This window comes from Melospiza georgiana, chromosome 3, assembly GCF_028018845.1.
Source record: "Melospiza georgiana isolate bMelGeo1 chromosome 3, bMelGeo1.pri, whole genome shotgun sequence".
Classification (NCBI taxonomy): Eukaryota; Metazoa; Chordata; class Aves; order Passeriformes; family Passerellidae; genus Melospiza; species Melospiza georgiana.
In genome coordinates, this window is record NC_080432.1 from 45,421,464 (window position 1) to 45,448,640 (window position 27,177).

Sequence of the window (27,177 nt, forward strand, 5' to 3'; positions counted from 1 at the left end):
ATCACTGTGGAGTCTTGTCCTTTTGGTTCCAGAAAGTTCATCTACGCTTTCTTGTTCTGCTTTCCACTCCGCATTAAGTGTAACAGGCACTGGAGGTCGTTTTGACATGCTTGTGGTGGTAGAGGATGAAGTAAAGGCTGAGACGTAACTCTGCAAATCCACTCATCCAAGCTACATCTTGTCAAGGGCAAAATGCAGTTCAACTTTAGTTGGACTAGACAGCCCTTACTGGGAAAAATTCTTTTTGCTTTTTTTCATCATTGACCACCTGAGAGGAGCAGAGCTTGCAAGTATTATAGCAGCCAGTCCTCTATGCTCATTTCTTTAAAGTATTGATTTTTAATTTTTTTTACTGCCATCTCTTTGTTCTCTGTCTATAATCTTGTTTCTTGCAAGCACTTCATGTGTTCATCTCAGCTGTCCAGAACCGCTTCTTTCCTCTTCCCTTTCAGATTTCTGTCTGTACCTCATCCTGTTCTCCTGTAACCTTGGATTGTCATCATCATTTATAGCTCAGAGAACAGAGAAATTCAAAACGCTGCAACTGTGTCCCTAATCTGTGTAACCACACAATCTTTCCATTTATCTCACCTCCCTTTTGATTTCTTTAGTTATGGTGGATTCTCATATGCAGGACTGAGGATTTGAGGTTATTTTCAGGAGAAAAAATTTTTCTCCCTCTTTTTTCTCCTAGCTGCTTTTCTGTAGATTATGAGTATCTAGTGGAATTTAAAAGTGCTTTGCAAGTTTTTAGGATAACCTTTCCTCTATCTATTTTTATAAACAAGATAGATCTACTGGAAAATGTTGCTCATTCTCTGCTGCAGCAGCAATGATTCTACAGTAGAAAAGACTGAAAGCATTAATCCAGAACACAAAAGTGGTTTGAAAGCATAGTGGTCATGCTGCAGGCAATGCCTTACCTTCTGCTGCTGTTTTGCAGACAACAGAGAAAACAGGGCAGTAATAGCATTTGTCTTATTTAATATTTTAGAATATGTAAATATGGCAGAGATTATTAGGTGTTCTAAACATGAACAATATACTTTACCAGCATTTTAAGAGATGGCTCTTTTAGCATATTTTTAATTGTCATCTTGCACTCTATTAATTTTAATTACAACTAATAAGTGACAAGGCTGATACTCTACACTGCTTTAAAAAAATCAATGTAATCTAATTTTATTTTTCCATGTGAAAACTGTAGTTGATTTTCAGGATTAATTCCCAAATGCTGTAAATTGGTCATGAAGTTTACAAATCTAGGTGAAAAAAGCAGAAGGAATAACTACTCCAACAAATAAATCTCCCAGTTGGATATATTTATGTTGAAGGATTTCCCCTAAATAAAAATAGTGATTTTTCTCTTCTGATTTGGAAAATAGATATCTGACTTTACTATTTAGTGAAAGCAGAACAACAAATAATAATAATGTATTTTGCCTCAGATTTTCCTCCATCACTTAGATCCTAATAATCTCAGCAAAATACTGTTGATTATGGTTACTTCTTAATACATTTGTTTTGCCTTTGTATTCTCCTTTATATACACATAGCAGCTACAAATAGCAGTGGCTGTTTTGCAACATAGTCCCACAAAGTGCATTCTGACCTAATTTTCTAGCTGCTGTTATTCTGGAGCTTCAGAAAATCTCTCTTATTAAAATTATTTTGGCTAAACTTGGAACCTAACATTTGCATTTTAAAAATGGGGTTTTGTGATATTTGCTTGAGAAGATATCACTGTCCATACTTGTTTTATCCAGGGACAGCATGACTGGCCCTGATATAACTGTTTTGTGGAAGAAACAATACCTAAATGATCAGAATTTCTTTTGGAGCAAAAATGCTTTGGCAATCATAATAGTTGCACTCCTGAAACTGAACAAGAGAAGTGTTTTAGTGCCATTCCTACCTCTGTGTGATGCAAATGAATATAGTCCAAAATTAAATAAGCAAATTTCTAAGAAAGAGATTACTTTAAGTGCCACTCATTAAACAGGGTATGGAATCAGCCTTTTCAGTGTAATGGAAATACCCAGCCCTTTTGGTGTGCTTTTACTCAGTGAAATATGGCATTAAAAGAAGTAGATGTCCATCCTAAATTATACAATTGTCACATATTAATGAGGCAGACTTGAATTGAAGGATGTATGGTTTGCAGGACTAACTAAGGTGATATGTTATGAGTCCAAGTGGAGCTGGTCATCATGTGTATCTTCCTGGATATGAATCTTGCTGAAATTCTTGTCTGTTATGTAGCAGAGTCCATTTTTATAAATTTTTAACCTCAAAGCAAACTGTCTTATTAAATTCTTCAAATTCCCATTCTGTAGATTTGTGTTCATAGTAGAAATTAGCAGATAACAGAAAGTACAGAATTTCTTATAAGGCAGATGTAAAGGTAGAAACTAGCCAAGAATAAAAAGACTATGAAGAAAAACTAAAAGTTTTCGATCTTTTGGGGATTTTTTTTGGTGCTCCACCTTACATAATTTGAATAGATACCAGATGAAGGAAAATTCAGAGCCAGATGAATTGGCTAACTGTATGTATAAAGTTGGTTCATTCTTTCCTTAATCTGTTTTCAAACTGAATTCCCAGGTGTGCATTTTCACCTCTGTAGTTAGACCTGTTATGTAAATGCAGATCCACTTTCTCACAAGCTCTTTTCTCTTCCAATTTGAAGAGTAAGAAGAAAAAGACAAGAACCTGTCTAGATCTATTATTGTTTGAACATATGTATGAATAAGTATCATTTGCCCAAGCTGCCATGGGTCAGGATTTCATCAGGATGTTTGAACTTTCACTGAACTTAATTGACAACTCTTACAGTTACAAGGTTCAATCATGGCTTTACTTTTCTTCATCTGTTCGTCTCGTAAAGCAAGTATTTGATTGTAACTCAGCTATTTAGAGGATTGCTTCTGTGGACAGCCAGTATCTAAAATGAGAGGCATTTAATGAAATATAGCTTAGCTCTTTTCCATGTATGTTTCCTGTTGAAGACCTTCAAGCAGGAAAAGAAAATCCTAGGAAATTTCTTTCTTTTTTTCAAGATGAGCCAGACATGCCTTTACATTTTATGAAGCAGTTAAAGAAAAGAAAATAATTTGGACAGTAGTTTATATGAAATATAGGACTATTTTTAAATCTTTTTAATAAAACATAAATTTAGAAGCTTCTAATGAGTTTCTTTCCAAACATTTTTCTAAAGTTCAGCATATGGAATTTGGGGCTATGCATTTTCTCTCAGATCTTGTGGTTATGGTTCATATTACTGTAATTTTTGCTGTAATGTGTGTGATCAATGTCCAATCTGTATAACATTAACAACAATAATACATCTAATGCAAATCTGTATGGGGCTTCTTGTTGTGGGAGCTTTTTGGAGGTGACACTGTTAGACGTATTTCGACTGTATTTTTGCTAGCTAAAGTTAAAAAGAAGAGCCTACAGGACTGGCAGTTTGGGGCAGATGTGTGTCTATTCCTTAGGCATCAGTGGTTGTAAGTTAACTATAAAAATGTTACAACCATCTGTGTAACAAGACGGCAGAGATCTGCTCTCGCCTGTTACTATAAATAAGAAGGAGATTTGTTTGACTTCATAGACATTGGATTTATAAAGACTCTATGTGTCAAATTGGAACTACGTGCCATGTTGCTGAGATGTGTCTGCAGCCAACTACCTGGGGTGTCTTCCCCTTCAGACATTCTAGTGTGGTGCAGCAACTGTGCAGAAATGTCTGTATGGCACAACATGTGACAAATTATATTTGTTTTCTACCTATGGCAAATGTAGGATTCTTATGGATAAGCTTATCTGGAGGGATAGCTAAAATGGATCTTTAAACAGACCACTCGAGTAAAAATGTGATAGTCAGTTTGACAAAGATTGTAAAGGCTATTTTCCACCATTAATTTTGTTTTGTTTTGTTTTGTTACTAAGTGGTAGTGTATGCAAGATCATGTATGCTTAAGAGAGCACATATCTATGGGAATTAAGACATATCTAGAGAGAATTCACCAACATTTTCAAATATCTGCTATGTAAAATCACAGTAGCTAGTTTACTGTCACTATTACACTGCTGAATAGAAATTTCAGATTTCTTGTCAAATCTTCGGTAGAACTACTCATTAAAATTATTAATTGATAACTGGAGCAATCAAGTTGCATTTGAAATTTTACATTTTCTCCTTAAAACTGAAGTACTTTTTTGTGTGTATATGTGTTCGCAAGAAACAATGACGAATGGATGAATTTAGGTTATGTCATTACCTGAAAGACCTTTATTTTCTTCCAGTCCACTTCATTCTCAGTTAAATACATTGTCTTCCTTATTTTACCAATAGATTAGTATAGTTTTTAAAGTCACAATGAGGTGATTGTTCCTATATTTTATTAGACCAATCATCTGTTTAGCAATGCAATCATAGATTAAAAATGCACTATTTGCTGGCTTTTTAGTTTAAAGCGCATTCGTTTTTGAATTGAAAATAGAGATTAACATAGCTAGTGTCCATAGAACCTTTGATATTAAAGATATAGAGATACTCACATTGTCTCAATGTCTAAAGAGCAGTATGCTGCACTTTTTCCTGAGCATCATTACTCCCACCATGTATCTTTGGTGTGGTTGTGCTGTAGCAGGATGGCTGTAGCAATTGGAGATACATATTTGTTTGTGCAGCCCTTCATGCAAGGAGTTTGTAAAAAGCTTTGTGGTCACTGTGTGTCAGCACTGCGGTGCAAACAGATAAAACTCCCAGCTCTATCCAGCCAGTGGGGTTGTCACTGTTACTTAATTATTTTATTACTATTTAATAGACTCATATTTTAGATTGAGAAATGTGTACTCCAGAGACCTGCTATTAGGAAATAATTAATGGCTAGTGTGTATACACTTAAGACACATATATAAATTGCAAATCCTGCCAGAGTCTTGTTTAATACTGGGGTGTTTGCTCACAGTTCAAAATCTCTGGAATAGAAGTTGCATGTTCAGAATGTCTCCCTCCCTATTCTTCTGTTGTTCACCATTTGTCTATTTACTATATATCTTTTTAACTATTTTTTCCCTTTCTCAGTTTAAGTAGGTGTATGTATATAGTGTGGTATAAATACATCTATTATTTATGCTTTTATATGTGTAATATTCCCATCGAAAATAGTTAATAAGTTATGTAAGACCTCAAACACTGTTTTTAAGGATTTATTCTCCAACTACATAAACAGTAGACATTCAAAGCAAAAATTTTCTTAGTTGTTAGAAAAATTGAAGTATACAAAGAGTGAAATACAAGATTTTCATGAAATGCTGCAAAATTGTGTGCAAATAAGTTCTCAGCTTTAAGAGGCAAATAAGAAGCAGAGGGGAATATCCTACCCAATTTCCAGAGAGATATTTAGGGAACTTAATAATGTTCTGTACGATGTATTCTAGGTCACAGAGTACTGTGTTCATCTGTTTCCAAGTGTGTGTATCTAAAATATATGTACCTATATATAGTTTATACACACATATATTTCTTTGAGAACGTATTGAGCTCCTCTGTAGGCCTCACCATTCCAATTTGGACAACTTAGTCCACTGATCTTTTCATTGGGATCCTTCTTATTTTTGGTCTGAATTAATCTCTGTTTCGTTTGTACCTACTTGTCTTTGAGCCAAAATTGGGACAAGCAGTTCTGCAAAAGAATCTGCACTGATAATGCAATTACCACTGGTAATTGTGGACATGGATGTGTCTATTCAGTCCTACCTCTGCTTACAAGTAAAGTGTTCCTCCTTGTTCTTCTTTTTGCAATAAGCTCTTCATCACCTTGGTGTTCTGATTGTTGATCTTTTTTAAATATGGGCAGTCAAAACTCTCTTGGGTCTTGGACAGGGACATTTGAATATATTTGTATATATAGAATTTATATATTTACTAGAAATTTGTTGACTGATGAATCCTACAGTCACATTTGCCTTTCTGACAGCTACACTAAGAAGTGCATGCAGGATGTCTTTCTCCCAAGTAAATTCAAGTTTTCAGCAGAGACTTTTACTATGAACTGAGAACACATTGAATATATAGTGTAAGACTTTCATCCTGCGTCTGCTGTTTCAATCTTCTGAGTCATCTCTTTCTTTCTGTACAGTATCCCAGACTTTCTCAAAGCTGATAACATCTCTTAAATTTATCAGCCTACTCCTCCTTTTTTGTGCTGAGTCATAATTCAAAATATTCAAAAATCTGTTTAAATGTGAAAAAATTCTCTGAGAATTCTTCTTCCCTTTCAATTGTTCCTGTTGGCTGTGCTCTTTGTTTTCGTCAGATACTTGTCAACGACTTAGTTAACAATTGCTGATGGGCATGATATTTAATGTTTTGCTAAAGTTAATGTTGGTAAGATTTATTGCATTTCCTTAATCAAAAAATGAACTGTCAAAGAGTTTAGGGTTCATGTGACCAAAACTGCTTGATCTAGCTTATGTTTCAGTTTCTCATGTTCCAATTACCTCTCCACGGCCTTATATATTCCTTTTGTTTCTGAATTTGTTGCAGCCTTTTTTTGCATTTGAGGTCATGTTAGTGGGCTGATAATTATCTGAAGTGCCTTCTTTAAGGATTAGTTAATGTTGCACTTGATTTAATTGCATAGCAATACAGTCAATATGAGGAAGAAGGTGTAGAGGGGAAGTCACAGTGTCTGTGTTCACTTTGCACATCAAGACTGCTGGCCACCACAGTTTTATTGCTTGAGGAACTGGAAGATGATATCTGGGAAGGTTGTATCAGTCCATGTCTCAAAGAAAAGCTAAGTGGGAAAATAGCCGGGTTTGTTTGTTCCTGTGCTCAACAGCTACCAACTCTCTGGCTTACACCCCCTCTGCAAGAGTCTGGTAATGGTCCACTTCTGAGAGTATCTTCTACCCTACTACTTTAATGTATTCTGCCTTCTCCAAAACAGAAGAGGGATAGTTCATATTCATGCCATCATGAACTGAGTCAAAGCCTACAGCTCACTAATAGTAAGCTTGTGTTCTTGTCTACTAGGAATGTAAAAAGCCCTGAAATATGTGTGATATAAAACAGCACAACATAAGGTTCCAGGCTGTTCTTGTTACTTTCTGTTGTCAGCACAGTTGTTGGTTTTCAAATTTAAATGTTAATTTAGCATTAACGAAGCATTCTTGATTCCTCTAAAATGGAGGTGGATAAAGGTGATGTCTTTGACAGCTCAGCCCAGACTCTCCTTGATTCAGCAAGATCTAGAAATTCTTGTTGCTGTGCAGATCAGAACTGATACTGAAAAAGATGTGCATAACTGGATAGAAATGCACCCATTGTTTTCCAGGGAGCCCCATTTTATTCTCCTACCTTTGCTACACACCTGCAAGGGTTTTAATTTTGAATAAGGTTTGCTTCTGGTGGTCATACATGATTATGTTAATCCACCAATTTGTCCTTTCACCACTGGCATATCTTCTTTAAAATACTTTGCCTTCAGTGCCTGGTAGTAACACCTCTGGTCCAAGGTGGTAGTTATGGACCAGCTCCCTCACCACTTTCCCCAGAGATGAGAAATAAGTGAGCAGGCTGGGTCAATGTGCTCCTTTGCTGTCTTGAACATAAAAACATAGTTGTTTAATGGCAAGAGAAAGCAACAAAAAGCACATCTGTCTTGATCATCATTCAAATTAGCTTGAGTTTGTTTAAGTTACCGGCTCAAATGTACCCAGAATTACAGAATAAAGTTTTCTACCTTTCCAAAAGGGTAATAGTCTTTCCAATGTAGTATAAACTCTGGAGGACAACCCTAACTATCCATGTTCCAATTAAAACATTTAACAATCTTTAACAAATTTTGATGTTTTTGACCATCTAAAAAAATTAACCTGAAGTCTCTGACTGTTATAATCACTTTCTTTTCTTTCTTCCATATTGCTTTCCATCTGCATTTTTAAAGTTCATTTTCTGTACTGTATTTTTGTGATATCCTTGTGATGTGTCAGAAAAATAATAAAAAAACAACCACACAAAAAAACCCACCCAAACCCTTTTCAAATAACCACAGTGAGACTACCACTATGCAGTAGTTCAGCAGCAAATACCTAGCTGGGATATTTGACTGTAATTGGTATTTTCCTATTAAGTCTTCAGTGAATTCACAATTACAGTAAAATTTAACTATTAACCCATGTGGCAAATTACTTTAAGTGGTAGCAGATTTCTTTCTAGTTTTGATGGCTGTGTATGATTCTGAGATTTTCAGACAAAGGCTATTTAAAACCCTCCGTTCCCATATAGTGGAGAACTGAAAATGAAGACAGATGAGTAACATTTAAAGAGCTTTGCAAGTGTGTCGTGTGTCATGAAAACTTACCAGCTCTGTAACAAAATCTATTCACCTGCCTCCTTTCAAGGTTATTGTAAGAGAAGGAGACACAAATCTAATGATAATTTATGTTTTAATATCATAAGTGATGGAGTTTTGCAAGGTTATTGGAAGACTGCTTTTTCCCAATAACTTCAGTGTTTTGATTGCTTCTGCAGGATCCAATACTGTTCCTCTGGAAGTTGATCTAACTGTGGATACTCTCATTTTCCATATATAAATCTAACCTATTCTTAAATTTCTTTAGCCTTTAGTTCTTAAATCTGTTTAGCCTTGATGTGTCTTATGTCACTAGCTCCATGCCAATGTTGCACTTGAATGTGGGATATTTTCTTATCATGCTGTTTGTTTCCATCTTTCACTAAGTGCTTATTGATGCATTATGAGACCAGGGACCAGGTTTTTTCAGTGTTTTTGTCAGATGAAACACAGATAAAATTTTATTTTGCCTATTTCTTTTCTAACTTGAACTTCCAGAGCTCCAGTCATATTCATTATCAGTTTCTGAGTGCGCTCCAAAAAAATTGCCATCCTATAAGAAATTAAATGCTAAAAAATAACTGTGTTTATTAAGCCTTGTGATAGTGCTAATTGGTAGCAGTTAAATAGTAACAGGCACTGGGCTAGTTTCTAGAAATGTGGTCTTAAATGTGTTACCCCTCAATTGCTAGTAGAAAAAGTTTTAGTGAAATAGAGACTATGGAAGTGTCTAAAAGGAAGGACAGTATGATAAGACCTACTTAGCATCTGTATTTCTAGGGTACTCCAGACAGTGTTCTGTGTGCTTCTCAGCAGGGATTCTCAGATTGGTTCTGGAATAAAGTAGTGATGATGGAAAATATGAAAGAAATGGAAAAGGATAATAAGATTATTCTTTGTTTGTTTAACTTGTTCTCTTGTGAACTGTAAAGTCATGTATGGAGGGGAAGAAAGGGGAAAGGACATTTTTAAAATTTTTTTAACCTCAGAGACCCAGATTCCACCTTCAGTTACAAAAGGAAGTGGATTCTTAACCCAAACATATCTCATTACTTGGGGCCTGATTCTGAGTGGTCTTTAGAATTCTGATTTCATTCAAGTCAAGGTTGCTAAATAGTTTCAGGTCTCCAGTTGTCTCAGTGACATGGCTGAAATGACAGTAAACTTTCTCGGCTTATGTAAAGCGGTGTAATTTTTTTGAGTGCTGCACTAGCACTTCCCACACTACCAGAGATATTGCCTTAGTTTCAGCTATGTGACTTGCATGTAGTCAAAAAAGGTTTTGGGGGGGTTTTGAGTTGTTTTGTTTGGCTTTTTTCCTTAATGCTTTGATCATTTGAGTGGCTGACCTTTTGTATATATATTAAAAAATGCATATGCGCATATAGAGATACACACAATTTTAGAACTAGAAAAAAAAAATTGTCTTTAAATTGATACCAAACATAGGCAATTGCACAGAATGAATGTTTGGGAGTGCATGATTTAAGAACACTTTTAACTTTTACCATTGTGAAGTCTGTTACAATCTTTTGTGCCTTGTCACACATGTGTGAGATGATGCAAATACTTGTGCTTCTCAAATGAGTATTATGAATAAAATGCACAAACAAGCTGAGCAGAGACATATGTGTCCTTGGGAAAGGACTTTCATAGGCTAGGCAGAAATGGAGTTTCTGCATTGACTTCCTGTAATGTTAACCCATGTCAATAAAATCCACAGGAAATGTGTCTAGCATTTTGTCCTTTTTAAATTTCCATTTTTAATAGCAAGAAGACACTCCAGGCAGTGCATTTCTGAGGGATTATTACATTTCTCGGGTGGCTGAAGTCACTCACCCTTCAGCCTTGTGCCTCACAACACACCCGAGGCAAGCAATAATCCCCAGCAAGGCACTGCCTGTCTTATCTTATTGCTTAATTATTATACCTATTTAATGGTGCTTAGAACATTGTCAGCTGTTGAGAAAAGGTAATTATCACTAGTCAAATGAAAAACACTTTTTTGGCTGCCTTACGGATACACATTTTACTGGTACCTTGATACATAATGAAGCCTGATAGCAAAACTTTTGCTTGTCTCTTCTTCAAGCCACAGCTGTTTCCCTGCTAAATTCATCCCATCTGTCTCCCCTTCCGTAAGGCTGTAGGCAGTATAGCATAAGTACAGAAGCAGTTCAGTGCTATTTTGGATAAACATAGCTGAAATTTGAATCTTTGCCATTTGCAATGCACACATTTTGTTTTACTGCTGTAAAGAGAGCTGTCAAAATAAAAACTACATGGATAATTTACTGAAATGCAGTCAAATAAAGGGATGATCAAAGGGAAAAAATGAAGATATAATATAGGGTCACTCTTACGTTCATGATGTATTCTGAATTAATTTAATTGTTGACCTCTTGGCATTGCTGGGTGCAGAGGAATTGGTAGTGAATAACAAAAGTAGAAGCCACTGAATTAGAATAGGACTTGAAGTCCAAGCTTCATGTCAGAAAGGGTAATCGCAGCAGACAACTATTTGTGATAGTGCCCTGCTGAACTCTCTGACCAAGGCATAGTTCTTTGCTCATTTTGTAAGGAGTAGATAATTATAATACAACTTGGAAATTAAATCCATCATTTCTGTATGTGGCACTGTCTCTGAACATAAAAGGACACTGTAATGATCACAGTGAGGCAACAGTCAGTACACCTCTTACTTACTCTTTGCAGTTGTGATTGACATGGAAAAATATATTAAAGCTGAGTACAGGTATCTTCACTGAGTTGGTTATTCTAAAATGGATTGATGGTCAGTTGTCCAAGGATTGTGTTTGAAATTCCAGGTTTCCCGGAAGAGAAGATCCAAGTGACAATAAGGTCTGCTTGACTCAGATAAAATGAGTCCAGTCCAATGTACAGTCCAGCCTAAAATATTTGAGAGTCGTTCAGGCAAAACCCTTTTGAAAACAATCCTGTATTATTCTGACGTATTAGAAGTCCTATGGCACCTCTAGGAGGAGAAGGGCTTTGACCACTACTTCTTGGACATATTTTCCTTTCTCTGTGTTAGTGTGTTTTGTATGGTCCATCTTAGAGAAAGACTATGACTGGTAAATGCTTGTAAGTCTGTTGTAGGAGAATCTTGGAAGCAGTTTCTAGGTTAGCCCTGATGTGTATTTGGGATAGTTACATGTCCTGTGGAAGTTAGTTATTAAAGGCTTGTGCTTCCAAATCTGTATTGCCTTAGGCAAAGGTGAACAAAGCCATGTTTGTCCTAACCTACAAGATGCTCTTGTTGACAGAGAAAGAAGCAGAAGATGAACTTAATGGTAGTGGACAATGAAATTATCTAAATATTATCTCAATATTGATCTAAACATTATGAGCATAAAGTTCCTTTGAGGAAAAGCGCTTTTTTGGTATTCACTACTACTGAAATACTCATTTCAGTGTTCTGTACTGAGGTAGAGAATGGGCAAAAAAGGATGTTAAATCACTAGCTGCTTCTGTGTTTACAGAACTGTTTTTAAACTGTATCAAAAGAAACAAAGTCTTTTTTATTGTTACTAAGAAAGGTAGTGCAAAACAAAAAGTTCACACAGTAGTTTTCATGTAAATATATGTAAAATCAATAGTCTGTGGCAAGGATCAAAACAGCATTACTCCTCCATATTAAAAAATGTAAGAATTTCTCTACAGACACTAAATTGAAATATTCAAAGATTTCAAAGTACGATTTTTGGTTTTGCTCTACAATATCAGCATAAATAATTATGTTATAATCTGTGAGACTGAATGTTGATAGTTACTCCTGTAACTAATCCAGGAGCTTATAACACACTTACTGTGCCAGAAATGGTACCTTCATGTATGGATTTAAATGAAGAAGGGCTCCATTACTTTTTAATGAAAGCCCAGTTCTTCAAGGTCTCCATCAAATGTAAAGGCACCTCTGACTGAAAAAGTAGTTGTATTGACTTCTCTGAGGTCACCTAAGTATTGTTGTAAACAGCCAGCTACTATTTGCTTTCATGGTAAATATATTGTGGTGATTCCCTAAAGTCCTATTAATATCTGACTTGATATTTTAAAGATAGTGTCTATGGCTTGGTCATACAGTTTTTATAACATAGATCTGATGGAACTTGTACATTTACCAAAGTAATTTTTCAAGAAACTTCAGCTGTTTTTTTCCCCACTCTTCAAAAGGAGAGATTTACCTGTTGCATATTGGAAATGGTCAGTTCATGTTAAAATCATTTAGGTAACTGCTGTAAGCTGAAATGGGAGGCCTGTACCCTCATGAATAACAATTTTTACAGATTCACTGCATTTTTCTGAACATGATTTAAAAACTGCAAGTAGGTAAGGAGAATCTGGTTGTTACAAAGAGTTTTACCTTCTTGTTGCAGAGTTGAGATTTGGGGATGGAGAAGTGAGCAGCAACAAGAGCAAAATAAGTTATAGTGATTGTCTTTGCAATGTGTGAAGTATTAAGAAAGTTGTCAATATTATGCTTTTCTCATATTTGTTAAATTAAATTTTTGCGTTCCAGAGTACCTTGCCATAAGTACGTGCATTTGTTAAAGATGTGATCAAAACCCCAAGATTATGTGAATTCCTCTTGATCCTTCATCTGCAGTGTTGAGTGTTTCCCCACTGCTGGGACTGTTTATGGTGATCTGGATCTAATAAGGGGTCTTTTTTCAAACCTAGCACTTAAATACTTACTTGTTTTTTGTCTGCCCATCATCTTTTTACTTACATTCAGGATTTTTTTTCTCTGTTTGAGTTTTTAGATCAGACAGAAGGCCTTATATTTCCACTCATTCCTTCTGCAGGTTAGTGTAAAGACAAAAGGAAAAGAAAGAATGGGTTAGAGGGCTTACATACTACCAGACAAAAAAAAACCATCAAGTAACATGGAAAACGATAAAGACTTCAAAGACAAAATACTAAAAGTATTCTTGCAGTGCTTTTCTTTTACCATTTTATGTTTTTCTTATGTTTAATGTAATTTTTGGTATTCCAACCATACACGTGGAGGGAATAGTTTCTGGAAAAAATCTGAAGATTTCTAGATCTTTTGAAAAAATATCTATTGTGGATGTACACAGCGAACAAAAACCTCTGCTTGTTCAAAATTTTTCATGCAACTTATTTGTTTGCTCAGTTGTCTTGTGAGTTATATGTTCAGAACTGAAAGTCAGTACAATATCTACAGAATATTACTACTTTTTCTCTAGTCTTTATGGCATGTAGATGTTTTTCATCTTTTAGCCTAGGTTCTCTCAAACAAACAATTATAACATCTGTTAGAAGTGCTTGCTGGTCATTTATACAAAACTAAAATCTTTTTTATACAGCAATAGTGAGCTCTGATTTTTTGGGTAGGATGTTTTGGTTTTGGGTTTTTTCTATTAATAGTGCATGGGAAATATATTACTGTGTTCAAATGCTTCCAGCTGAGCTGTTCTTCACTGAATTCTTCTCTGGACCCAGCACACCCTGTTTCATTTGAGCCCTCCCTGATGTACAGAAGCAGCCCCAAAGTTTTAAACAACAGGGACTATTTATGCAAAAACAGAGGTTAAATTAATTTTGATAAAAAACAGAACTGATAACATCCTGACAGTTAAATTCATTAGCAGAGTCCCCCAGTTGTACTTTGGTTAAAGCAGTGTTGCAAGATAAGTGAGTGATCCTTCCCATGCTACTTTCTTTCCTTTTAATAACCAGTGGAACTTTGATTGCTGGAAACATCTGAATTCATTTGGTCCCATAAACACAATAGATAATTGTGGAGCAGAATTAAAAATTAGAATTACTTGAGTTGTTAGTGTTGTTTGTGTGAAAATATCATCCTAAAATTTCTGTTCCACTAAAATTTATTCTGTTCTATTTAGCTAATTTCTATTCATATTTTTAAATAGCACAGTTGGGGATTCTTTCCTTTGTAATCTTTTTGGGAAGGAATTTTTTGCTAATACTTCAGTGACTTTCTGCATCAGATTGCAGGGTAACGTTACAGTCAGTAATGTTTACATCAACAAATGTAAATTCAAATTAAATCTATTATTTAAATAGCATAATGGAAACACATGGTGCTTTGTAGTCATGTAATTAAAGAAGATCTGTGCCTCCAGGAGTTTATGATCTGAAGATCAAAACCATTTCCACATGCAACAGACCTCTTCTAAATTATCGGTCTACAATTTGGGGATTTTGTCTTGCATCTATTTCAGCATAAATTTTACTCCTGAGCAGAGATTTCAACCAGGCCAGTGCAGAACTGTCAGAGATGCAATGCTTAAGTTTTGTACTTGACACTTTGTGTAGGGGCAATTTCCTCTCTAGCACAGAAAATCTTGGTGTTTTGATGTCAGGATTTATACCTCCCTGATTTAACAGCAGCACTGTGAACTAAACTTTGTGAATGATACTAGTTTAGCAGGGGGGGGAGAGGAAGGAAACTCATTTTCTTATGTTTAACAAGAACAAGGAGTCTGACTAGCCATGCTCTTTTTTTTTTCTTTTTGGTCTTTTTTTTTCCAGTTGTGAAAGTAATTTTGTGCAAAATTGCATTTGAGTTAAATTATTCACTCATCCTGGGGCAATAGCCTGCATTCACTTTCCAGCTGAGCCAACTAAAAATATGGGAAACAGACCAGCCTAGTATTCCATTGTTACCTTATATAATATGGTGTTTTGGAAATGATGATGAAGGCAACCTGGATATTTCATGGATGAATTAGTAGATTCATAAACTGAAAGCTTTGCTTGCTATTTGTAATGCTGTTTTCTCCCTTCCTTTCAAAACTGTGCTCACAAATCGGAGCTGTTGCTTATTATTTAAAAAGAAAAGAGGAGGACAAAGAAAAAGGGGGGAAAAATCAAGCCTCTTTTTTCCTTTGAAGCAATCTTTGCCTGAATTGCTGGCTGAGTTCCCTCAAAAGGCTTGGACTCCTTCAAAACTTGGAATCAAGTTCAGACCCCATCTAGGTGAGGTAGAGCTAGTAGGTACATTATTCAGTTTAGTTAGTTTTCTCCTGACAATATGCTACAAAAGAGTCTGGGTGTAAACACATAGGTTCTTATGGTCAAGTGTGATGGTTTGGGATTTTTTACAATTATCATCCTAATTAGGACACTGAATTAAAAAGAATTTTTCTCTTTTTTTTTGGTGATGGGGAACTAAATGAGGAATGGTCTGTGAACCATGTGACTTTCAGGTACCTGCAAACCTTCAAGCCCCTTTGTTGCTGTAATGACTTAACTGCAAAATTATTTCACAGCCTTAAGGACCAACTTCTGCCTTTAACCTCCTTGTCTGAGGACTTTCCTTAAATTGAGGTAAGCTTAGACAGTACCTCACACATGCATATGTTCTATTCTGTGTTCCAGTGCTTTTTATCTCAAAGTTGTTGCTTGGGATTGCACAGCTTGGAGGTGCTGCTGTGTTTGGTTTTACTCAGTTATTTAAATCCATTAAACATGAGTTCTGGTAATTTCCCAATCCTATGAATGCTTTGAGCTGTGGCAGCTAACAGAGACTTCTCAGCACTTTGTTGGGAACTATGGCTGTTTTCCTCCAAGCATTGTATTTCAATTTTAACCATGCTGTGCTACAGATCATGACATTGCTGGATTCAGGGCATCTGTGTGCTATGTGGATTTGGTACTATACTAATCTTGTCTAACATCTTCTGAGATAGAGCTGTGAAATTGTTTGTTATGAGCTACAGGCATCAATGAATGTTGGCATTTTTCTTCCAAACCTGTTTGAGCAAAATTTGTTTTGTACCTCAGGTACCTCCAGTACAGCTGTACGTTGATCAAAAGAAAAGATTTCCCCATAATGAGCAATGGTCCACATCCTACCTTCTGCATATTTGCTCTGGATTTCCTTTGTCCTGTTTTTGTTTTTGGTTTTTTTTTTTTAACCTAGCTGTAGCTTTCTGATCCTCTGGGTCAGATGGTGTGTGGCTTCACACAAATGTTTGCTACATGACAGGCTAGCTTAGCAACCAAGATCTGTTTTCTTCTTCTTCCTCAGTGCTTTTGCCTTGTGCTGCCATACTGGATTCTGTGCTGTACAAAAGGAAGCCCTAGATGACAGCTAGTGTAGCATTATGCTTGGGACCTGTATTTTTGGATCTAGACTCAGATGAAGGACTTGTGCTTAAAAACATCCCATACTTGGCAATATCAAATACCAGGTTTCCTAAATCAGGGGTAATCTCATAGTTCTAATATAAGAGTGAAAAAACCCCCCAAAAATTAAAAATCCTGTATCTGTCAAGGTACATGAATTTCAGGGTGCTTTGGGTAGAAAAAAACCCAAGAAGAATAAGATTTCTAAGAGGGTGTAGCATTGGTCATCTTAAACAACCCACCTCCCAAAATACAGCAAAACAACCACCCCAAACTACAGAGGTTCTGTGAAAACACAAGAATTCTGACATCAGACAGTTAAATAACAGACTCTGATGCGGAAAACTGCCCCAGATTCCAGCATTCCTTTCAGCTGAGATTAGAAAACAAGGTAGACTTAGCATGAGAAATAGTGTCTTTATATGAAGAGATTGCTCTTGTTAGGCCCATATGTGAACCATATATCCAGATTCTCTCTACATCCGCTCACTTGTCTCCCTGTCAGCATCTGAAGAGAGATCCCCAAATGATCAAATGTACCTTTCAGACCAGAATTTAATTTTAGAAGACTGTCTTGGCCTATTAATTTTGATTATAACAATGCCGTGGTGGCAGAGACATCCGATTGCTAGTAAAATTTCAGAAATCAAAACACTGCAAAGCTCTAGAAATAAATGCAAGTGCAACTTGCAGTAATAGGTCACAGTAGTTGTATATGGTAAAATACATGTCATTATTGAGTAAGAAATAATTCATCAGGGCATGTATTGTTCATGTGCACTTGGTGTGTTACAAACTGCCATGTGAAGGCCGAATACTTCCAGAATCTGTGTGTGTCAGATGAGGAAGGCAAAGTTTAAGAGCCAAAAAAATGGTTCCAGAGCTCACACTTGGACATTTTTGTAATTTATTTGCTTTCTCATATTCAAGGAGTTAAATTCACAAAAATTGGTTACATTAGAGTTTGCATACCATGAAACTTGTCAAAATGTTAATTGAAGTCTTTCAGATACCTGGTTGATTACCTATTTTCCCTTAAAGGTATATTTTCTTATTTTATTCTTAAAATCAAGTGCATGGAGTCACCATCAAGAACTAGAAATTATACTAAAACAGGAGCCACAAAATTAAAAATGCCAGTATGAAGTAATGTAATGAGTGTAGTGATTCTATGTTTTCTGTTTTGATAATGGATGTCTAAGGGCATTCATGTGGTTGTTTCATGAAGAAATCAATTCCCTTGCTAATATCATCACTTCCCCGTGTAGTCCTTTTCAAATTGAAGTGGTTTTACATTCAATTCCCTGTTTCTCTTTGTTTCAAAAGAGGAAAAGGGTTCTGTCATTTCTACAAATCACTGTAGAAATTCTGTTGCTTCTACAACTTACAAATGAAGTGCCCAGTAAAACTGGGTGAATTATTTACAATTATTATATCAATATATATTTTCAATATATTTTTATTATTATATAATAATATATAATACTATTATAATATTATATCAATATTATATCTATTTTAGGTATACCTAGAAGATGAATACAGGAAGCTTTAAACCTATACATATAATCATTATCATTCCATATAATAAGAACTGTAATTTCTTTAAAACTTTAAAAAACCTCACTCTACACCCCACCTTCCAAAAAGCCCCTCCCAAACAAACCCAAAAAGATCTGATAAGATATGGTAGCAGAGTCTTCATCAGACCCAGCCTGTTTCTTAAGCGTTCCAGACTGCAATCCAGTGAACCTATTGGCACTTTCTATTGGAAATCATTAATAGTGGCCACGGTAAGCAGCAGTTGTTACACTCTGCAGTCAAGGGAGAAGCTTTTGACATACACTGCACCTTTATTTCTCTTGCTTATCAGGAGAATAAACTATTTTTTTTTTCTTAACATGCAAGCAATAAGAACATATGCAGCATTTTCATTATTTCTACAGCAGTCCATTTGCAGCAGGTCTTGGTGAAGACTTTGCTCACGGTTCCTTTATTCACCAGTTCTTGGACAGGAAGTCATAGCGCAAATACAAAGTTAGTTTTCTCTCTCATATCTAAATCTAAAACCATACTTCTTGCCTAAAAAGTAAATTGCAATTCTGAAGTGCCTAATCAAATGCATGTTTCACACGTGCGAAGGACTTCTGCTGGCAGTGCTTCCTATTTCTGAAATTCTGTTTCTGATGTTTGTATGGACTCTTATTGAAAGGGGCCAGCACTGGATGTTGCTGCTGAGGGATTGGGATGGGGTGAGGGAGTCTGTGAGCCAGCTTTCCAAGCACACCTTCCTCTGGAACCTCAGTCACAGCTGGTGTGCACAGACATACCAGATGTGGTCACAGACAATTGGTTTTGACCTGATATGTTCAGGAGACATCCTGCTGGGTTGATTATTGCTTTGCTATCCAAAGCAACACAGTGGATAGGATAGGCATTTTTCAACTCTAAGTGATACTGAGTTGTTAAGAATCTTTCAGGAAAAAGTGAAGACCCACACAGACACTCCTCATGTAGGAAAATAAATGAAGTGAATGTGTGCAATCAGATAATTGAAAATAATTTTCTGTCTCATCTCCTACAGTCCTCTAGGATTGGGGCAAGTGGGCCAAGCCTGGGCATTAATACCTGAAATGAAAATTGATCAATGATCAGAAATATGTGTGAAACACAGAAGGTCTGAAGAGATTAACCCAAGAGGCTGGAGAGGGGTTTTGTTGATTTTATTATCTATATTTTGGCTTCATTTCATAGTTTTTAAGTTTTGAATATTGTGCATAGAACTAACTGAAATCCTAATTTCTAGTTATAAATATTTCTTGTTACTGTAAATACCCTTTATATACTTCTTTATTATAACTGGAAAATCAAGCCCTATCAAATTTAAACTAAGCTAAATTGCTACGTCATTGAATACATTGCCACATTTTAAATTTTGAAATACAAGTGTGTTTTGAACTTCTGTCGTCTTTTTCTTAAGAAAAAGAGAGAAAAAATGTAATTATTGGAGGAGAAAATGTCTTTTTAATTTTGGTTTTGTATAAAACTGTTCAAAGCAATGTTGATGAAATTTTAAATAGCCTTGAGACAGAGAGTACTAGGGGAAAGGAAAGCACTAGCCTTAAACAAACAGCTTGGAAACCTTGTATTGTCCTCAAAAATGCTGGTTTCAACCAAACCTTCAACATTGGTCGACTCTTTCTGTGAGGATAGGATGCCATCATTTGTGTAGGAACTCTAACTCCTAAATAGCTGAGGGGAAAAACAATTTGTTCACTGTGTAGTTGAACACAAGCAATCCCATATTGTAAGGAAAACTGTTTTTGTGAAGGCAAAGGAATGTTCTGTGCACATTGCAATGGAGACTTGGTGCAGGGAGACTGTTTGGAGCAAATGCATGTTTAGTTTCTGTTCTTCTGGAAAAGAAGATGTTCTTGCTAGAACAGGCACATGTGCTGCATGTTCCTATGCTCCATAGTGCTTCACAGATAACTGCATGAACAATACATGTAAGCAGCATTTGAGGTAGAAATGTTATCTTTTATCTCTTTAATGTCTTATTTTAGTGATGCAGGAAAAGTTTGAGGAAATAGTGTTTCTGAACAAAAGGTGCTGCAAATTGCCAGCAGACAGAACTGTGCAGTTGCAAAATTGTGCAGTCTGTCCTTATATATTTCTATCTCTGCCTGCCCTTCATTAACTAAGATGGTTATTCATCACAGAGTGGTCAGTGGGAATTTTATAGGAACATTTATTTTGAATTTCTAGGTTCTTTTTTTTTTTTTTTTAATTTCAGGCTCCAAAGTGTATATTTTCTCTTCTGTTATAGTCCATTATGTCATAAATGGACAAATGATAACTCATCACAAACAAAATTATTTTTGCAGCCTGTCTTCCTTGGCGTCTGGATTCTAAAGAGATAACCTGGATGCCTGCATGCCAGTGCAACCAGGATTTTTATGGTGTGAATAATCTTTGCTCATCACACCAAAAAAATCAGTGTGTCAGTGTATTCCTGCAGAGTCATTAGCATACAGACTCACTCTGCTTGCTTAACAAAGCATGGTTTGGTGTATTATAGTTTCCTAGTCTGCTTGTCGGATTCACCTCTGACAAAAGCAGAGTGCAAATTCAATCCCTTCTTCAGTGGCACACTAATGTGGGAAATAAATCTTCGGGCATAAGGTCTGAATGGCAGTCATTTAAATAATTCAAATGCAGGGATCATTTTGCCCATGTGCCTTTCATTTCTTTGTTTTGTTTCACTGTATTTCCCAAATCACCGAGAGACAAATGATCTTCTGCGACAATCTATATTTTTAAAATATCTAGAGCTAAATAATCCCTGTCTTCTTTAAATGCAGTTTAATTGGTTACATGTAAAATAATTATTTGCTCTCTCTTTTGTGGTGTGGAGGGGGGAGTTGGAGGGGAGAAGTAACATACAAGCAGATGTGCTGCTAGATCTACAGGCTTCTGCCAACCATATGGCATCTTAAAGAAAGATGGTTGGAGCGTCTGGATTAGCAAAGAGTCGGGATGGAAAGCCATGTGTCGTGTTGGTACAGGCAGTTGTTTTAGCTCTCTGTAAAAGGCTTCAGGAGATTGTGTAATGGAACAAATGGTACTGCAAGCCTAGTAACAGCCTTACCGCTGCTGGAGAGGCAATTGGCCCCCAGGCGAGTACTGCTTCATCCTTGCTTGTTGGTTTTTTGTGAAGGATTTTTAGATCATTATTATGTGTTCTTCTTTTAATGTACAGGAAACTTGGGAGATGTAATTCTGAACTTTATACTTGAAAGAGAGCTATTGTGTGCTTAGGATTTTTTCACACTCTCGTTTTTTACAATGAAAACATACAGTTCCTTTCTCTTTGAAATTAAAAGCTCATGCCCCTCTGCAAATTTCCCGCATCTTTCGTGAACACTTTGAGACATCAGTTCACTAAATTTGTCACTGATGCCAAGATTTTGGGGGAAAACTGCCCTCTCTAGGATTTGCTTAGTTAAAAAGAGTGGAGCTATTGTGCTTGTGGCTATAATGTACCAGCTTGGCATTTGTATTCTGTTTGACAAGGTGCTCTTTATGCAAACAAGGGGCCTGCTTCTGTTAAAGGCAGAACTCCTTTAGTTTTTTGCAACACAAGATTGAGCATTTCATGGGGTTTTGTGTGCTTTACAGGAGTCTGTAGTTCACATTACAGCTCATAGGAGTTATGTCTGGATCAAGATGAAAGCTATTGTATCCAGATCCATAACAGAAATAGATTTTAGTAATTTCTCTACTGTCAGAGAATAGAACTCTAAATTCCTCTGTATGTTTCAATGAAATCAGGCCTTTTAGTAGACCTGTAAATGCAGTTTTTTCTCCTTGATAGCATTTGTTTCTAAGGAAATTAAACCCTGATGCTGCAGTACAGAAGCTCAATAATTAGGATTATTTTATTTGAAGTGATTTTAAGTACATTATGATCCCAATATCATGATTTTTAAGTAAGGAGATAACATGAGGGACACCCAAACATTCATTTGTTGGTAAATACTTGCTGAGCAGGTAATGTTATGGTTTCAGAGACATTAGAAACAAACCATTAACTAGAGAAGCATCTTCCCTATGAGAATCTTTGCTGAAAAATACACTGCCTTAAACTGGGGCAAACGCTGCTCTAGTGCAGCCTAGATTCACAATAATTTAAAAGTAAAATTACAATGATCGTTCTTTTTTCACTTTAATTTTTTTCATGCTCTCCAGAAGGTTCCTTATCTGGAGCTTAGGAAACAGCAGTGCTCAGCTTAATCTGCAGTTTAGTTACAGCAGCGCACGCTTTTCCCTGAGCTGCCTGCGTGCCCCCCTGCTCAAGCCTGCATATGTTGCTCCACACTGATCAAAAGTAGCCTCCCCCGGGAGGGAGGCTTGGGTTCATTTTGTCGGCCTGTTCATTACCTCGCCTCAGCCAAGGCTGAGCCAGGTGTGAGGTGGACAGTTGTCCACCAGGAGTGGTGCCAAGACCACCAGCATCTCCCTGGAAGGCTCTTGTGGTGGCTGCTGAGGAGGAGCAGTCGGACCAGTGAGCCCCAGCGGGGACCTCAGGCTCTCTTGAGGCACCTGCTGAGCTTTCACTGCCTTCCAGAGACCCCGACTGCTTTCTGCCCACGTTCATGTGTGAGTTCACCAACAGAGAAATGTGCATTTTCTCTGGGCTTCCCATATAAGAAATTTTAAGTAATGATGTGTTTGTGCTGCAGCCACAGTATCGGAGGTTGCCATGTCTACAGAGACAGTAATTGACTGATAGCAGGTAGATCTCTTGTTCTCAAATTGCATGTGTTTGTCTTCTCTATCCCTACTGAAAAGAACAAACCCCATGGTTTATTTTTGAACAAAGAGCCACAGCTTTGTTTTCTTAATTTACTACTAGAAAGTTAAGGCAGTTAGTTTTCATTTATGTAAGTGAGAATGTTCATTTTCCAAAGCATTTTGAGACTTCTAAGCTTGCTTGTTTAAATGTTTGCTTCATAAAAGTTACCACTGCTTACCACTGAAAGATGAGAACGTGGGGAAGTAGTATGAGAAGAGTATAATTTGCCTAAAAAAACTAAGCAAGACCTTTTGCTGTAATCCAAGGGGAAAAATATTCTTCTCATATAGTTACATTGAGAAAGCTATTAACATTTATTTCAATTTGTAGCAAAGAAAAAGCTGATAGTTTTGCTAGAATTTTTCACTATAATTAAAATGTGGTGCCAACAGAAGAGTCTGTGCATGCACATGTGGATTGGAGGAATCTTTCTGCTGGAAGGTGCTGGTGTTCTTACCAAGCTGGGATGTGTGTGCAGGGTCCAGTAACCACTGACCGATGTGCTGAACTGTGACATGGGAGAGCCAGGCTGGAGCCACCTTAGTGCTTGTTTTGTGTGGTATTGCTGACAGCCCTGTGCTGCTATTGCAGGGGCTCTGGAGCTGCTATTCTCATCCACAAGCTAAGCTGCTCTCACCAGAAAGGCATTATTGACCCTTTGCACTGGCTGTGGTCTGGGTGTGTTGATACTCATCTCCAAACTGCCTGGTTGCAGTTGTATTCTTTATTGTGGAGGGGTTAATGGTTTTCCTGAAGATAACTGTACTGATATTTGCCTCTAAAACAACAATAAAATTCCCTTATTTCATAGCAATGAATAAGTTCACCTTGCAGTAAATTAAAACACAGTTGGACTAATGCACATATAAATTACAAAATAGCCAGTCTCTTACAGAGAGTGTAATACTGTCTATAATGTACTAATGCATTTTTAAGATGTATTTTCTGTGAAATGCTTCCCTTCAGTGTTGCTAAGCAATTGCAGGTTTCACTAACTTCATGTGCAGTTTTAAAATATAGTCCAAAACAAAACACCAAGTGGACTCTCTGCTCACAAGAGCTGAGCTTCATGAAGGTGGGCTGATAATACTGCTCAGATTCTCCAGCTCTTCTAATTTTTCTAAATAAACCTGTGGTTTCTCAGGATGAAACTGCTTTCCTCTCAGCCCCTTGCAATGCAAAATTACCTTACCATTTTCCCTATCTTTAGTCTCCTGTGTTACACCCGCCATGGTGTTTCTTTGATGCTGTGACTCCCTTCAGTCTCAGCAGAGCTGGTTTATGGCTGCACTGGGGAACGTGGGGAGATGGGGCTGGCCCCAGGTGTACAGCCCTGCTCCAAAGTGCTGTGTTGCGTGCCAGCAGCAGCTCCCTGTCAGGTGGGAGCTTGCTTGGCCAGCCAGCGCAAACAGAGGCCAAACCCTCCTCAGGTCCCTTGGGTGTATCCATGCAGATCTCGAGCACTGATCTTTCTTACCTCTCACGCACACCCTAGGCTCCTCTGCCCGCCTTGACCTCCTTCCCAGCCATTCCTTAGATCTTTATGCCCCTTTTTTCCCTTTTGTTTCCTAGAGTAAGTTTGAAAAGTAGAGCTGTAATAGAAGGGGAGTAGGCCGAGCTTGGGCTAAGTTCTCAAATGGAAGCAATCTGGTCTGTGTGGATGGAGAGCAACGAGCTCTTGTGGTTAAGACATCTATCTGAATGTGCTGCACAGAAAAAATTATCTGTCACCAATATAAGTCATATTCCTCCTTTTCTGTGTCACAAGCATAAAACTAACTCTGTACAAATCCTACAACTATCATTAGTTTGACTGTGATTTATGTAAACCACAACAACCCTCTGTGAAGCTGGAAAAACAAGCAAACGTGTATTGCCTGCCAGAGCTTAAAGGCAAAATCATTTGTTTGAAATGAACTGGAAGGAGGAGCACCTCTAGAGTGGAAAATAAGGATAATGGGGGTAAAGCAACAAAACTAACAAGCAAAACCTCCATAGATATTTATCAATTTGTGTTTGATATTTTTAGAGTTTATTTTTGTAGTAGTTAAAATATGCACTACAGCAGCCTTGGGGTTGTGCTGTAGAACAGTTTTGAAGGACTGTGATATGTAATCCTTAAACTTGGAAAGACTCCCTTACAGATAACCAAATGAGAAGGACTGTAGCCAGCACTATTGGCCTCTCATCTGCAAGGTCACTAGCGAGAAACATTTTACCTTTCCAACGCAGGCACTGATAGCTAGAGAGATAAGCTTTCTGCTGGTACCTCAGTGCCTGCAGCCCTTGCTTGTTGCAGCCAGGGTCTGGGCTGGGTGAGGACAGCAGGGCCGAACGCAGAGCTGTTCTGTGCACCTGCAATTGCGACTGTCAGAACAACTGAAGCAGTTGTAGCTCAGCTGCACTGCCCTTTGTAGCGATGGGGTTTTTTTTTTTTTTTAATTAAGACAATATCTGACAAAGTGAATTAACAGAAGCTGATGCTTTTAGCAGGTTTTTTGCTTCAAATGCCTGATGTCAGCTTGGGCCACATGTACATTCTGCACATGCCATGGGATAGAAAAAGTGAAGACTTGTTTTTCAATTCTCTGCTGCCTGCCCAGACACCACATGTACTGTCTGTTACATGTCGCTTCTGATGAGGTTCATGCTGGGAATTTCTTTTTAAAGGCAAAGTATTTGTGAAGGAAAGAGTTCAGATTGGGCATTAAAAATTCTCAGTGTCTACAGCTTGAATACAGTGATTGCTTTATGTGGACACTAGCTAGCAGTTTGTACAGGTTCAGTTTGTCTGGTAATAAACAAAATAGGAGGAATTGGAATAAGGAGTAGGGGAAATCAAGCGTATGTTTATAAAAAGTACAGAAATTGTTGTAACTAGTGACACAAGCACAGGAAAATTATTTCAGTAGTACAAATACATATCTTATAAACATGAGGAGACCACTTTTGAAACTTTAGTGGGGTATGTGTCTCCTACCATTATGACTGAGAAATTGTGCAAAATCTGTTCTGTCTGGCACATAACAAAATCAGAGAGGTGAACATCTTTAAAAAAACAAAAAAAGAAGGAGAGTCTAACAGTACAATTCAATATATTTCTGTAACATTATCTGCTTTGAGCCCTGCTTCTCTCTTTTTTTTCCTACAGTATTTTTCAGCATTCTAAATTACTAGCCTAGATGATCTAGAGAATTGTTTTATTCATACTTGTCAACTAAAAGCATAAAATAGTAACCCAAACTATTTCTTCTCTAGAGCAAACCTGATCCAGAGTTCATATTCTTATCAAAGGTCTTACTATTTGTATTCCTTTAAAGGAGGAAAAGCCTCATCTTCAGCCAGGGGATTCGGACGCAAATAGACATTAGTGAAGCTTTCACCCATATCTTTTCCAGCCTGCTGTACACTCTCTTTCATTTCTTCCTTCCTGTCAAAACCCAGTAGGGCCAAAAGTGGTCATCACAGTGGCCAAGCCCAGCTACTACACCCCCCTACTGAAGAGCAGGCTGATAATGTTCTCTTCAGCATGTTAGACATGAGCTATTAGAAGCCCAGGAATAGATCCAGGCTCAGGTTTCCTACATGATCTATTTGTTTAACCTGGTGGGCCAGCTGTGGAAGTGAGGACATATTCTAATACTCAGTGGTGACATCTGAAACAAAGGGGAAGCTCCTATGTAAACTTTTAATTAAACCCTATTTGCAGGTGTTGTTGTGGCATGCGAATATTGTTGTCTTATTAGAAATTATGTACTATAGATACTTTAAAAGTATGTGGAAAAATTGAGAGTGTCTTTAGTAAAAGAGAATTTAAATGTTACCCAACAGATATAAAATGAAGAAAAAAATGAGTGATACAAAGCCACCTGGGTCAAGGGGTTCATGGTAAAATGTGGACATTTGCTCCTTAGGTGTCCAATTCCAAACTGTGCAAAGGATATTAACTTCTAGTTACCATCTGTTAACATCAGTTGGATGAGTTTGTTCTGCCTGTAGCATGGGCAAGTGCTTATCTTACTAACCTAGAAGTGGTGTAGATCTGCTCTGCCTGGGCAAATGACAGTCTTGTCCTTTTTGTGGCAACAGAAGTATGATAGGGGTTCCAGAGGGTGGGAAATTCCATGGAAACTTTTTTAATATGCCCTGAACTGTCTGTGTCATGTTAGAAGTCAGGACTTCCACTGTGACAGAAAGGAGGAGGCTTATTCACCACCTTTAGTTCCTACTCACTGTTACAGGGTGGCTTCTTGGTCTGTGTGTTTTTCCCCTTATGCTTTTTTTTATCTTTTACTAACATGAAAAAGGTGC

General features: G+C 37.1%; 1 protein-coding gene across 2 annotated transcripts in view; it reads left to right on the forward strand.

Moving 5' to 3' along the window:
- SDCCAG8 (SHH signaling and ciliogenesis regulator SDCCAG8) overlaps positions 1–27,177 on the forward strand; it is a 104,551-nt gene that overhangs the window by 66,733 nt on the left and 10,641 nt on the right. The gene's annotated exons all lie outside the window — the stretch shown is intronic.